Genomic DNA, 15,866 nt, shown 5'->3' on the forward strand with positions numbered 1-15,866 from the left:
TTCACATTTGGATGTATTACTCCACGCCCTGGCCGGTGTTCTGATGAGATGTCATTCCTGTTGACAGGCCAGCCTTCTGCGCAACTGCACATGCGCAATATTGTCGGGACACGGAACTGTCGATTTATGTGGTGAGATGCACAATCGACAAAACACCGGCTGCACGCGCTGCTACGCAGATGTCATAATGGCGCTGTTAGCTGAGAGTGACAGAACGCCGCGTACCGACGCCACCGCCGAAATGGGTGAATTTAAGCTACCGTGCAAAAGTACCGATGTGGATTCTGATACAGAATTACCCTTTCACATTTGATGGATTACTCCGCGTCCTGACCACTGTTGGAGCGACGCTGCCTTGATGGTAAGCCTCGCTGACCGAATTACCTACAGAAAAATAAACCGTGCAAACGATGGAATTGGATTAGAATGACAATAACCCCCTTGTGTTTGATGATTTGCGGACATTCATGCTGTTATATGGTCGCAAATATCCGTTTTAACGGCTCCGTGGTAAAGCTCAGTTTACGATCTTATAGCCAGCATGAACGTCCGCAAATCATCAAACACAACGGGGTTATTCTCTAATTAGACACTTCATACATTACAGTAATGTATGACATATTGAATTTTTATGTACAGAGAATGCTCTCTACTTTTAATATTCAAGGCACTACATGTACAGCTGTGTGTCAAATGGTAGCCAAATACTGTGGCAACTGGAGGACAGCAAAAGAAGAGGGCATCAAAAGGGCAGAGTTCAAGCGCCATTAAGCATCCAGACAGAAGATGATCCAGTGAAAAGAAAAGACAGACACACCTCACTGCATCAGTCTTCATCTGAAAGTTGTGCGGTCGCGACTGCCCCTCTCACATCGGCTTGTGCAGTCACAAACGTAGCTGTCCATCATGACAAGGGTGTAAACACCCCATCGTCTCACGAAACGGACGGATTTCTATTTACTTGAAATGTACAGCATCATACCTGTTCATGCACATACAGACCCTGAGCTTTTATTAATTTTTAGCACCAAAGACAACCTGAGGCTTCATATTTGAGTAATACCTTCAACATATACGAGGTCTATTAGATAATAAACCGACCCTTTTATTATTTTTTTTAACTATATGGATTTGAATGACGTGCGATTACACCAATCATGCTTGAACCCTCGTGCGCATGCGTGAGTTTTTTCACGCGTGTTGGTGACGTCATTTCCCTGTGGGCAGGCCTTGAGTGAGATGTGGTCCCGCCCTCTCGGCTGAATTCCTTTGTTTCACACGCTGTTCGAGACAGCGCGCGTTGCTTTATCAAAATTTTTTCTGGACCTGTGAGGAATATCCGAGTGGACACTATTCGAGAAATTAAGCTGGTTTTTGTTGAAAAGTTTAACGGCTGATGAGAGATTATGGGGTGTTTCTGTCGCTGTAAGGACTTCCCACGGAGCGGGACGTCCTGCAGCGCTTCCAGGCGCCGTCGTCGGCCTGTTTCGACCTGAAAACATCCTAATTTAAGGCTTAATTCACCCAGGACGTCGTGAGAGAACAGAGAAGATTCAGAAGAGGCCGGCATGAGGACTTTATGCGGATATTCCACTGTTTAAGGACATTTTTTAATGAAAGACGTGCGCGCAAATTTGCCGAGTCGTTTCCATGACGACTCGGCGAATCTGTGTGCACCACGACAAGAAAAACACCTCCGTGTTGAAAACCATTTGTAAAATTCAGGCGGCTTTTGATGGCTTTCAACAAGTGAGTGAGAAATTGTTTAACAGCTTGGGCATGTTCCAACTTGCCCGTTAAGGTTTCCAACGGAGGTGTTTTTCCTGTCGTGACCCCCCGCGGTCGGGTCCGGCCCGACATGCGACTCTGCCCGCACGTTCTTTCATTACAAAATGTCCGTTAACAATGGAATGTCCGAATAAACTCCTGATGCCGACTTCTTCTGAAAGTTCTCTGTTCTCTGACGACTTCCTGGGTCAACAGAGCCTGAAATGTGGAAGTTTTCAACTTGAAACGGCGAGACGCTGCCGCCTCGAAGCACAGATCGCCGTCAGGCGCCGTGGGCCATCCTTACGGCGACACTACCAGACCAAAATCTCTCATCAGCCGTTAAAATGTTTACCGAAAACCAGCTGAATTTATCGAATGGTGTCCACTCAGTTGTGCCTTACAGTTTTTGAAAAAATTTTCATCAAACAAAGCAGCAGTCTCTGAGCCATTCCTAAACAATGAAAAAATCGACAAGAGGGTGGGCGACTCCTCACTCAAAGACTGCCCACAGGCGAATGACGTAACCGACAGGTGTGAAAAAACTCTCGCATGCCCACGAGGGTTCAAGCATGTCTGATGTAATCACACGTGATTCAAATCCATATGGTTTTTGAAAAAAATAATAAGGTCGGATACTTTTCTAATAGACCTCGTATATTTGTGAATTTTTACCTCCGCCAATGAAGTCGGGCAGAGGTTATGTTTTTGCCCCTGTTTGTTTGTGAACAGCCTGGAACCCACAAGTTTTCATATATCATTATGAAATTTTTACAGAGGCTTCATTTCCTGATTGGCAAGAAATAACTCAAGGTCATAGGTCAAAGGTCAGGAAAAATAGTCGAAAAATCCCTATCCTTTAACATTGAATGAATTTTCAAAAATTCATAATTCTGACAAAAAAGATCAAATTTCTTTCATATTTGAGAGCATTATGGAGGATGGTATCCTTTATCGACTTACTAAGTTTGTTTTTGATCTGATCCGCATTCCAGATTTTGTGGCCATTGAAATCCCCATTTAATGTAAATTTACATTAGATTTTAATCAGTTGTGCCCAATCACACTCATATTTGAAAGTGAGGTGCAGACTGGTACTCACTTTCACCTGCCAAAGTTTGATCTGGATTTGATCTGGATTATGGATTTTGTGAACATTTGAATTTACCATTGAAAAGCCCATTTGGTTTATGTTTTGCATTTTATCTCAATCAAATGTGCCTCAGTCACTCTCATTTTTCTGTTACGGATTTATCTACACCACCAAATTTGGATGAAGGTTCCAATTTTATGCCTGTTTGTCTATCTTCCAGTTATCAGTTGGAACTCAAGTGCCAAAAAGCAATGACAGATGCATATCAGAGATAATCAGTGTTCTTTAAGTATCTGAAAAAGAATTCAGAAACTGAAAAAGTTGGAAAAAAAAACTTGACAACACCACAACAAAAACTGATGAACTAAATACATACTCCTGACATTTGATCACATCTAATTTAGCTTATGAAAAGCCACTTCTAACAGGACTTTGACCTTGAAAGTTTTTCCTAAGGTAAAAATTTGTGGAATTGGAAACTAGGGTTGGCAGAGGTTTGTCATCTACAATCGAGGTGATGTAGCTTTTTTTTTTTTTTTTTGGTGCGGGGGGGGGGGCAGCACCCAACTGTGGCGTTGATATTGAATGATCCATATAGGAATTTTCCCCAATTTATTGCAGTATGAACCATAAACACTTCTGGAAGGTTTGTCCAAGTCAGCCAGGTTTTTTTATATCTTTAATAAACAAACATTAACCCCAAAGACAACATGTTAACAATGCTACGGTGTGAGGTTAATCATCCATGACCCTCTATTGAAATGTTTCATGAGTAAACATCCAATCGGCTTCACAACATTTCCACAGTCTCTCTTTAACATCCGACCCCATTTTTAGAAATGACGCAAAAGTATGTTCATGCTTGACATCAATGAACCAGATTGCTAGGATGTGATAGGATATACATTCTTTGAAATGCATTTACATTCTTTTAAGCACATGCTAAATTATGACAACGTTCAGTGCTTTTGTGCAAGATCCCCATGTTAACAGTATGTCAACATTCATTTAAATCTAAAGCAAGGTATCGGTGATATACTTGACCACATTCGCCAACACGGCCTTTTAAAGCAGCATAAATTCTGGCATGTGTCATTTGTTTCTTTTACCCATAGTTCTAAGCTGTTCTACTGTTACATATTACCTCAGCATTCAGAGATTTGTGTGTGATGATAGGTCAGTGTGTCTTATGAGTGTATCTGAGCATGCACATGCTCATTCGTGCGTGCATGTGTGGTGAATGAGGTAAAGAAGGACTGACAGACAGGGTAACAGAGAGTGCACTTAGTCAAACTCAAAGGCTTTTCCATGATCTGCTCTCTATGGCATGCACTCTATCTAAGAGACGGAGCGAACTGTATAGTTTTATCAGGATAAACTCCTCAAGGGTCAAAGCATCACTTCAGATGGGAATGGAAAACTTTGCTTTGAAACATGTGCTCTCTCTCTCTCTCTCTCTCTCTCTCTCTCTCTCTCTCTCTCTCTCTCTCTCTCTCTCTCTCTCTCTCTTCATGCCAACTTGCCTCCACAGGAGGACATCCGTATGATTAATAACCCCAGTCAAAGATAATTTAGCAAAGTTATTTGATCAGGTACTCTCAAGCACTCTGTTTGAGAATTCCAAGTATCTAAGTCATTTTATTCTCTCCAATCCATTTAAATTGGCTAAATTTGCAGGACTGATAGAAAAGGACATAAGAATGAAACCAATTTAAAAGTAAGGATGGAATTAGTAAGTAAATGTAGAAGCCAAAAGAGTCTGCTCATATTAGAAATGACTGCTCTTATGTAAGTCCATGCAGGAGAGACAGAGTGGCTTTTTTTGGAAACTGAACATTATGTTTCTAGGGGGGTTTTCAGTGCGGTCTATTGATAGCACTTTAACAAGAATTTATTGGGAAAGAAACTCATCTGGCTTGTTGATTTTAAACATGCTTGCCTCTAATGACCTTATTCTTTCTTTTTTTAGACAAGAGAAGGAATGAGAAAGGCATTGTAGAGTGGGACACGGATTGAACATCAGTCAGTTTTCACTGTGGATCTCAGGACTGTAAGTGTGCAGCAGCAGATCCATTCTTGTCTTTTGCAACGCACCTGTGCTGTTCCATCCTAAAACCCATATTTCTCTCAGGTTATCTCCTCTCCCTTTTCCCACTTTTTTTTTAAAACCCTGTCAACGTGTCAATGAAGATTAAATTGGTGATGCTGTACAATGTCTATTTATATCACCTACAGCTTATGGAAGAACAGCAGCCTGTGGCTTAGTTTGTTAACACACCAAAAAACAAGAGTACACACAAGCAGCTGCCAGTCAGTATTCTGATCAAAGCTTTTAAAGCTTCTGGATGAGATGGCGATGTAGCGTTACATCACCCTGTTAAACAGAGAATGAGTCCCTGCATTATGTCTTACCAAACAAAACTCGTGTTGAAGTGTGATCACCCAGAACAGTACATACATAGTGTGTTTAGCTGTTACTAATTGTGAAGCCGTTGAAAATGTATTTGAATTATTGCCTTCTTTTCTCACTGGCAGTGCCATGTGTGATTTGATTTGTAGCTGGCAGTTACATTAAGGGAAAGGAATGATGACAATAAAATGCCACTGCAGTAATTCCACAAAGGTCTCATACCATTTTTTTTTACATTTATTTCTTTCCATGTCAACTAAAATGTCTTAACTGTAGCACTGCTTTCACATTTTGACAGTAGAAAAACAAATAAAAAAATACATATATTATTAAATTTAATTGGGGCAGCACGGTGGCTTAGTGGTTAGCACTGTTGCCTCACAGTATTATGGTCGTGGGATCGAGTTGTGTGGAGTTTGTATGTTCTCCCCGTGTTGCGTGGGTACCTTCCGGGTGCTCCGGCTTCCTCTCACATCGAAAGACATGAAGGTTAGATGAAATGAAAACTTTAAATTGTCCCTGTCTGCGGGTGTGAATGGGTTTGTTTGTCTATATGTGGCCCTGCGACAGACTGGCGTCCTGTCCAGGGTGTTCCTTGCCTCATGCCCTGTGACTTTTGGGATAGGCTCCAGCCCCCCATGACCCTTAACTAGAGTAAGTGGGTATAGAAAATGGATGAATAGATGGATTAAATTTAATTGAACAATGCAACGTCTGAGCGTTTTGTGCAGTGTTATTATAAAACAGTAGCTCTGGTTCCGATTGTTAAAAGAATGTTAGAGCTTAATTTTCCTCTATAAATTCAATCAAGTCACTGTCTCTGTAAATGTTTATGCACTTAAAGAACAAATCACTTGCTATCCATCCTTGACCATTGTTCCATTGTTGTTTGATTCAACCTCAGCGATAGCCAAAGATGGATAGCGAGTATTTTGTTTTATACACACACACACACACACACACACACACACATACATATATGTCCACTGTGAGAGACATAATCTAAAAAAAAAAAAATCTGGAAATCACAGTGTATGATTTTTTAAATAATTTATTTGTATGTTACTGCTGCAAATAAGTATTTGAACACCTACCAACCAGCAAGAATTCTGGCTTGCACCTGTTTGAACTTGTTAACTGTATAAAAGACACCTGTTCACACACTCAGTCAATCACACTCCAACCTGTCCACCATAGCCAAGACCAAAGAGCTGTCTAAGGACACCAGGGACACAGCTGTAGACCTGCACAAGGCTGGGATGGACTACAGGACAACAGGCAAGCAGCTTGGTAGAAGACAACAACTGTTAAGATTATTTATAAGAAAGTGGAAGAAACACAAGATGACTGTCAATCTCCCTCGGTCTGGGATTCCATGCAAGATCTCACTTTGTGGGGTAAGGATGATTCTGAGAAAGCTCAGAACTACACAGGAGGACCTGGTCAATGACCTGAAGAGAGCTGGGACCACAGTCACAAAGATTACATTAGTAACACATGATGCTGTCATGGTTTAAAATCCTGCAGGGCAGCAAGGTCCCCCTACTGAAGCCAGCACATGTCCAGGCCCATTTGAAGTTCACCAGTGACCATCTGGACGATCCAGAGGAGGCATGGGAGAAGGTCATGTGGTCAGATGAGACCAGAATAGAGCTTTTTGGAATCAACTCCACTTACCATGTTTAGAGGATGAGAACAACCCCAAGAAAACCATCCCAACCGTGAAGCATGGGGGTGGAAACATCATACTCTGGGGTGCTCTTCTGCAAAGGGAACAGGACGACTGCACCGTATTGAAGGGAGGATGGATGGGGTCATGTATTTGGCAAACAACCTCCTTCCCTCAGTAAGAGCATTGAAGATGGGTCATGGCTGGGTCTTCCAGCATGACAGTGACCCCAAACACACAGCCAGGGCAACTAAGGGGCAACTTAAGGAGGGGCTTCCGGATTTTTTTTTTTTAAGATTATGTCTCTCATGGTGGACATGCACCTAAGATGAAAATTTCAGACCCCTCCATGATTTCTAAGTGGGAGAACTTGCAAAATCACAGGGTGTTCAAATACTTATTTTCCTCACTTTATATATATATATATATATATATATATATATATATATATATATATATATATATATATATATATATATATATATATATATATATATATGTAGAGAGAGAGAGAGAGAGAGAGAGAGAGAAGACCACATGGCGATACCTGGAGAGTGGATTGCTGTGACCAATACTATAAGAAATGACAGCAAGAAGAATAGCGGCCAAGATAGGATTCATCATTTCAACATGAATTTCATCCACAAAAAAAAAAAAACATCTTTTTAGTTAGATTTGATTGTCAAGTAAGTGTGTTCCTATGACTTTATTTAATATGTGAACTTTTAATTTTGATAACCTCAGATCATACAAAACATTGACCACCCCCTGTGGTCCTTGGTTGAGCCCCCATGAGGGTGTTGGGGTGGGGAACCAGATTGGGAACCAGGGGTTTAGAGGACAGCAACCTTATTCAGTCTAAACTAAGACACTTACTGAATTTGGCAAATGGTACATTTGAACTAGAAAATCAATTTGTCTTAAAGTAAATCAGATTTTGGTTTACAGACATCTTTCTTAGGTAAAAATGTGTGTGTGTTTGGACGGGGGGTCCAAAGAAAAAAGGTTGGGAAAATACTCTTCTATGCTATCACCATGCCTTAATTTCCACACTAAACAAGTAGAATCCACACCCACATTAAAGAATAGGCCTGAAAGGCTCTTTAATCACCTGCCCTGTGGCCTGTTGTACTTTCCAAATGTCAACCCTCCCTTCACAACTCTGTCTACAGTGGCGATCAAAGGTTTGTGAACCCTTGAGTACATCTATATATTAAAAGCCAAGTGGGCTCTGTGTACCTGTATGTGTGCGCGCGGCTTTGATCACAGAGAAATTGGGGAGAGCTGACATTTGCTGTTTGGTATGCTTATGTATTTTGGGACAAGGATGAATGCAGAGAAAACTTAAAGTTGATAGGACTAATATTTTTGGAGAAACTACGAATATTAGCTAACAACAGTGAACAATGGACATTGATAATTACATTCTGGACTCACACGCCATTCCAAATCATTATTGTTACGTTAGCTGTCACAGTACGAAGTGAACCCAATAAGCAGGCAGCCAAAAACAGGAGGTAAGGTGAAACAATAGGTGATTTATTGTACAAGTTCACAAGCACCAAACCAGCAATCACATAAGTAATCCAAACACGTGAAAACACTGTCCAAGCAGTGATGAGGGAACCTGAGGACAAAAGGGAGAAAGTAACTCAACATCCAAATTCACAAGCAAAGCTATAAACACAGAGACACGAAAAATGAGGAACTCTAACAAAGCTACAATAGTGTGGTCAGGACCCAAAATGAGCGAGATACATAATCGTAGGAACCAACAAAAGAACTGGGACATGGTGCAGACTTAAATGCACAGATGCTAAATTAATCAAACATGCAACAGGTGCAGAATGTGACATAAGGGAAAACCGGAACTAAAGATACACGTTGATAAACATACAGAAACTAATACACACAAAGTGATACAAAACGTAACCAAAGACCTGGGGTTAGTGGAACTAAAAGGCAACATGATAATGATATACAATCAAATAACAACCCAAGAAGACAAATGCAAAAAACTAATATGGAACTCAAAAGTGAACAAAGTGCTAAACAGGGAAGCTAAACCTGATAAACCAAAGAACATATACAGAAGACATACTGACAAAACCCACAAAGACAAAGAAAGAGGACAGGCGGCAAGAACCAAGACTAACAGACTACAAACACTGAGCAGAGACAAACCACAAGGAAGACTAATACAAATGACCGACAAGGACAGGAAATGAATACAACGGAATATAAACCAAAGAACACTGACAGAACTACACACCAACAGAACACAAATAAAGGACACACACAAATGACCGACAAGGACAGGGGAGTGAACACAATGAAATACAAATCAAAGAACACAGAACTACACACCAAGAGAACATAAATAATGGATATACATGAAATGGGACCAAAACCCAGACCCAGGGACAACCCACAACAAATTATAGAAACTTTGCATATTTTACTACCACCCTTGAAAAATGTCAGCTACCTATTTTATAAACAGTACCCAATCTAGAGCCCATGGATCCCCATGGGTAATGCACTAGTTGGAATTTTATAATGACATTAAAAAAATTAAACATCATAATTCAGGCATCTTTATATTAAAATTTCTAAAATGATGCCTTTTACACTCACAGTGAATGCTAATCTCTACAACATGGCATTAATAAAATAAACATGAAAACAATGGCATGCATAAGTATATACACCCTTAGGTATAACACAAATAAATCATCAGTTTTACAGCCAGTTCTGTTTAGTTAAGTTAGGGGATAGATATGAACAAGTCACTGAATATGTCTTGGAATTTATATTTCTTTCAGAAATACAAACAGTATGATACTGTATGGTAACCCAGTTCTCAAAAACAGAGTGACTGCAAGAACAAGAGCAGTGAGGGAAGCCACAAAAACACCTGTGCTAGCTCTATCAGAGTTATACGGTTCTGTGGCTGTGACTGGAGAGATTGCGCATAGTGCAACTTTTAACTGTTGCACCACCACTTATACAGCTTCATGGTGGACTGGTGCAGAGACTGATTTGTTTAAAAAAGACAAAAGATGTGAAATTTCAGGTACAGTTTGCCAGAAGGCACATGAGAGATGTGAGCGTATAGATTTGATCTGTTTTGTTGTATGAAAACTCTTCTCCACTATGAAGCTGAGTGATCTCCACTCACGGGCATACAGTGTTTTACCCAGGCTTGGGACTGGCACTCAGAATGTACTGGCTGAGTTCAAACACTTTTCAAAAATCAACATAGGCAATGAAGAAGTCCTGACAATAGGGTAGGGCAGTCTTGTTTGGGGGTGGGCACTAAAGAGGTAAAATATGACGCAAATGACGTAATTTCTCTACTTTCGGGGTACAAACCATGGCATTTTCAATGGGTTTTTGGGCAAATTGCACGTAAACAAAGTGAAAATGCAAAGAAAAAGTGACGATGCAGTGGGAAAGTGGACATGTGTTACGGTTTGTTTATGACCCGGAGCACAAACGTGTCGAGGCGGTTTTGCAGGCGAGAAAACGGAGCTACTCTGGTTAGCTGTGTAGGCTAACACTTACCGACACAACATCTTCCACCTCCTCATCTTTTCTTCTCCACCGGGAACCGAAAAAAATATATAAACTTTTCGCAACTGCTTCAGTGATTGCAGCTGAAAACAAAACTGTACAGCATTTATCCGTGTGAAGTTATGCTGTGTATATGGTCCTATACCCACTGTTGGAGTCAACAGGAGCTAGGATGGGTGACTTCATGGGCATAAACTGCTACAGATGTTGGGCAGTAAGCAATGGGGACTGAATCTTATTGAGAATGAACCTTGTAAGTACTTTGCCTTGTACAGAAAACGGTGTAATACCCCTGTGATGATAACAATCCAGGCGATCACTCTTTCCTTTCTAGACAGCTCTTTATGGTCATAGTTTAATGAATTATTTGTTGGGATCAGTCAGATCTAAGGTGACTGAACCCTTCTGGGTGGAATCACTGCTGAATTCTCCCCATTCTTCACTGACTTTCTTACCTTTCAATCCTCCCCCACTTGTTGTATCTCTTATTCAAGCTCTTCCCTTGATGACAGAGTCAGATACGTAAGTGTCTGTGCTTGGTGGGTTGTCTCCGGCAGGTTATAAATAACCAGCAGAGGTTTTGCTTCATGTCCTGAGAGCTCTGCTTTCTTCTCACACTTGAGGAACCATGGGAAAAGAATCTTTCCTTTATGCACACGGCACAGTTTTCCATAAAAACCTTCATCACATCTGTGCACACACATACACACAATCAACCTTCCTGGGGTACAGTCATGTTTGAGATATTAAAATAGAAAGGTTATAAGATCAGATGTACTGTTTTTAATGAAATGTTAGCTTTCGTTGCATAACGTGTACTGTGGGAATGGAGTTTCTGCTCTCATGTAAGTCTGGGAAAGTTGTTGGAACAACACAATGGGATAAAAGGCTGAGACAAGTAGAATTATGGAAAAGAGAACAGATGAACAAAGTACAAAGAGTCCATCAGGTAATCATTTTCATCATGACATACCAGAAGTGAGGGGAAGGACTTGTGTTGTGACACATGAAGGGGCTGGTCTAGTGTGACTGTGTGAGGTTATGTGTAGGAGTGAGAGGGAAAACAGTGTAATGTGGACTAATGTGGACAGTCATAGTTTAGGGGCTGGCAGGTCAGACAAACTGGGATCAGCCATGGGATTGTTTCCATCGGAAAGAATTCCAGGAATGAGCTAGAAGAGCTATCAGTGACTTCACTCAGAGCAGGTCTGACGGCAGTTTTAATACACATTAAAAATATAGTAGTGCATGGTGCCGTGTAAGTTCCTTTATTGTTCCTGCAGGCTTCTCATTGCTGTTTGTAAAGCAAATGTGGTCACCTGTAATCACCAGCAGGGTTGCTATTGAGAAGTGTTTCATCAGAAACACAAAGAATGTTTCAGAGTAAATCTGCCTGAAGCTGGCTATCCTCACAGACCAAGTGATTGCGTACAGTGGGCTGCGTCTACATTTAGGTGTAGTCACCACTAATCAGCTATCATTGGTATATATTAGAATGAATATGAATTTTGAATGTTATCAGGCCAGATATCCTCATTTTTAAAGGTGGGATACAAATTGGGGTCAGAAGTTGGTAATGGGAGGCTGGCTTAAGACTGTTTGATTGATTGTCTCAGTTCAGTTAAGTTCACTCAAATAATTCAAGCAACAATGATTACTTATATAAGTAAAATAAACTATCTTGATTAGTGTTGAATGAACTTAAATATATGAAGTGAATAGTAATAAAGTAACTAACACCATGCTAACCACAGGGTAGCACGGTGCCTTAGTGGTTAGTACTGTTGCCTCATAGCAAGAAGGTCATGGGTTTGATTCCTGCCTGTGGACTTTCTGTGTGGATGTTCTCCCCGTGTTTGTGTGGGTTCTCTACAGGTGCTCTGGTTTCCTCCCACATCTAAAGACATGCAGGTTAGGTGGACTGGAAAATTTAAATTGTCCGTAGGGGTGCATGCAGGTGTGAATGTGTTTGTCTATATGTGGCGACAGACTGGCGTCCTGTCCAGGGTGTACCCTGCCTCACACTCTATGACTGCTGGGATAGGCTCCAGCCCCCGCGACCCTTATTTGGAATAAGCGGTTGAAGATGAGTGAGTGAGTGAGTAGTAATAATTGTAATAATTTAGCTCTTAATTTACTTGAGCTGAGGATACATGTAATCAATTTTCATCAAAATTGAGTTGAGTTCATCCAATGAGTTACATTGACTTTTCAGTGTGTATAAGCTTTGGGCAATTTTCGTTTTAAATCTTGTGACTTGGACTTCTAAGTGTTCTCCCAATAAAATTACTGTGCCCTCGGCTGACCTTCAATCATTCCATCACTTTTAATTCAGACTGGACCAAACCGCTGAGTTATTTGTTGAAACATGGACAGGTGGACACACAGTGCCAAAAGCAGTAAGAATTTGGCAATCAAAATGTGTTTTGAGAGGTGAGAATGTTTTTTAACTGCTTAGACTTTAGATGAAATAAATAATATGGGTATTTAAAAACCCTGTCAGTGATACAGGTTAGCAGCCAACTGTCCAATTACTTTTGGACCGTTTAAAAATGGGGAACCACACACAATTTTATTTTATTTTTAACTGGAACTTTATTTAATATGCTGGTATAGCTAAAATAACAATTTTGTCACTGCCCTCATATATAAGACCTAACTTAGCCTTGGTCAACCTCAGCAATGGAAACTATCCTCACTGTATTAAAAGCAGACAGCAGTTTGAAAGATGATGCAGTGTTCCTTTCCTAACTTCTTATGTTTCTTCCATTCCTTAGTTCCATGATCTCTTGACATTTTCCACTGAAATCAAGACATCATTTTCCTCCCTGCTTACCCCCCTGGACCACACACACACACGTATACTTCATACCACCATTATTGGCTGGTGGTATTTATAACTTTTTATGCTCTGTTTTATTCCAGGAAGAAGTAAAGACTATAGACTGTCACTTCATTGTTCATTTTCCAGGAAGTGGCCCGAAGACCCCAACAGTTCCACTTTGTCCAGTACAACCCCTGGCAAAAATTATGGAATCACCAGCCTCGGAGGATGTTCATTCAGTTGTTTAATTTTGTAGAAAAAAAGCAGATCACAGAAATGACACAAAACTGAAGTCATTTCAAATAGCAACTTTCAGGCTTTAAGAAACACTATAAGAAATCAGGAAAAAAAATTGTGGCAGTCAGTAACGGTTACTTTTTTAGACCAAGCAGAGGGAAGAAAATATGGAATCACTCAATTCTGAGGAAAAAATTATGGAATCATGAAAAACAAAAGAACGTTCCAACACATCACTAATATTTTGTTGCACCACCTCTGGCTTTTATAACAGCTTGCAGTCTCTGAGGCATGGACTTAATGAGTGACAAACAGTACTCTTCATCAATCTGGCTCCAGCTTTCTCTGATTGCTGTTGCCAGATCATCTTTGCAGGTTGGAGCCTTGTCATGGACCATTTTCTTCAACTTCCACCAAAGATTTTCAATTGGATTAAGATCCAGACTATTTGCAGGCCATGACATTGACCCTATGCGTCTTTTTGCAAGGAATGTTTTCACAGTTTTTGCTCTATGGCAAGATGCATTATCATCTTGAAAAATGATTTCATCATCCCCAAACATCCTTTCAATTGATGGGATAAGAAAAGTGTCCAAAATATCAACGTAAACTTGTGCATTTATTGATGACGTAATGACAGCCATGTCCCCAGTGCCTTTACCTGACATGCAGCCCCATATCATCAATGACTGTGGAAATTTACATGTTCTCTTCAGGCAGTCATCTTTATAAATCTCATTGGAACGGCACCAAACAAAAGTTCCAGCATCATCACCTTGCCCAATGCAGATTCGAAATTCATCGCCGAATATGACTTTCATCCAGTCATCCACAGTCCACAATTGCTTTTCCTTAGCCTATTGTAACCTTGTTTTTTTCTGTTTAGGTGTTAATGATGGCTTTCGTTTAGCTTTTCTGTATGTAAATCCCATTTCCTTTAGGCGGTTTCTTCCAGTTCGGTCACAAACGTTGACTCCAGTTTCCTCCCATTCGTTCCTCATTTGTTTTGTTGTGCATTTTCGATTTTTGAGACATATTGCTTTAAGTTTTGTCTTGACGCTTTGATGTCTTCCTTGGTCTACCATTATGTTTGCCTTTAACAACCTTCCCATGTTGTTTGTATTTGGTCCAAAGTTTAGACACAGCTGACTGTGAACAACCAACATCTTTTGCAACATTGCGTGATGATTTACCCTCTTTTAAGAGTTTGATAATCCTCTCCTTTGTTTCAATTGACATCTCTCGTGTTGGAGCCATGATTCATGTCAGTCCACTTGGTGCAACAGCTCTCCACGGTGTGATGACTCCTTTTTAGATGCAGACTAACGAGCATATCTGATTTGATGCAGGTGTTAGTTTTGGGGATGAAAATTTACAGGGTGATTCCATAATTTATTCCTCAGAATTGAGTGAGTCCATATCTTTTTCCCTCTGCTTGATTTCTTATAGTGTTTCTTAATGCCAGAAAGTTGCCATTTGAAATGACTTTAGTTTTGTGTCATGTCTGTGATCTGCTTTTTTTCTACAAAATTAAACAACTGAATGAACATCCTCCGAGGCCAGTGATTCCATAATTTTTGCCAGGGGTTGTATGTCGTGCCCTTGATCCCGAGAGACTCAACTGCAGTGACTTTGATACACTGTTCCCGGTACTGGTAATCAAAAGTTGACCTAGTGGGTCAGTAATTCAGTACACAGCAGCAAATTACCTGAGAAGTTTCCACTGTAGCAATCATCAAAAAGCTCTGTTTATTCCTATAAATTCCCCAGTTTCCTATTAGTGCTTTTCCACTCAACTACTTTTATTATCCTTGTATCACTGTGGTGAGTCTTTGAGTAGAGCTTGAGGAATTGATCCTAAACATAGTTTGTCCTTCTTACCTTCACCAAAGAGGTCATGTTTTCACTCATGGCTGTTTGTTGGATTTTTAGAAGTATTATTAAGAAAACAACAACAACCTATAACCAGCATCTTTCCTGTGGGGATCTAGATTGGGTAGATTTTATAAAATAGGGAGCTGACATTTTTCAAGGGTGGTAGTAAATTATAAGTTTCTCTAATGAGTTGGAATGGCATGTGAGTCCAGAATGTTTTTAAAACCTTAAACCTCAATTTTTAAAAGAACTCAACCCTTTTATTTCCTGTTAATTACATAATTTTTAATTTACTGTCAATGTATTTATAAATTGTTTAGGTTCTTGTTATCATATACACACTATTTTATTATCATTATTATCATCAGTATTATTTTATTACTTCAATTTTGTCATTTGATTTTTATATGGACCA

Source organism: Thalassophryne amazonica, chromosome 19, assembly GCF_902500255.1.
Source record: "Thalassophryne amazonica chromosome 19, fThaAma1.1, whole genome shotgun sequence".
NCBI lineage: Eukaryota > Metazoa > Chordata > Actinopteri > Batrachoidiformes > Batrachoididae > Thalassophryne > Thalassophryne amazonica.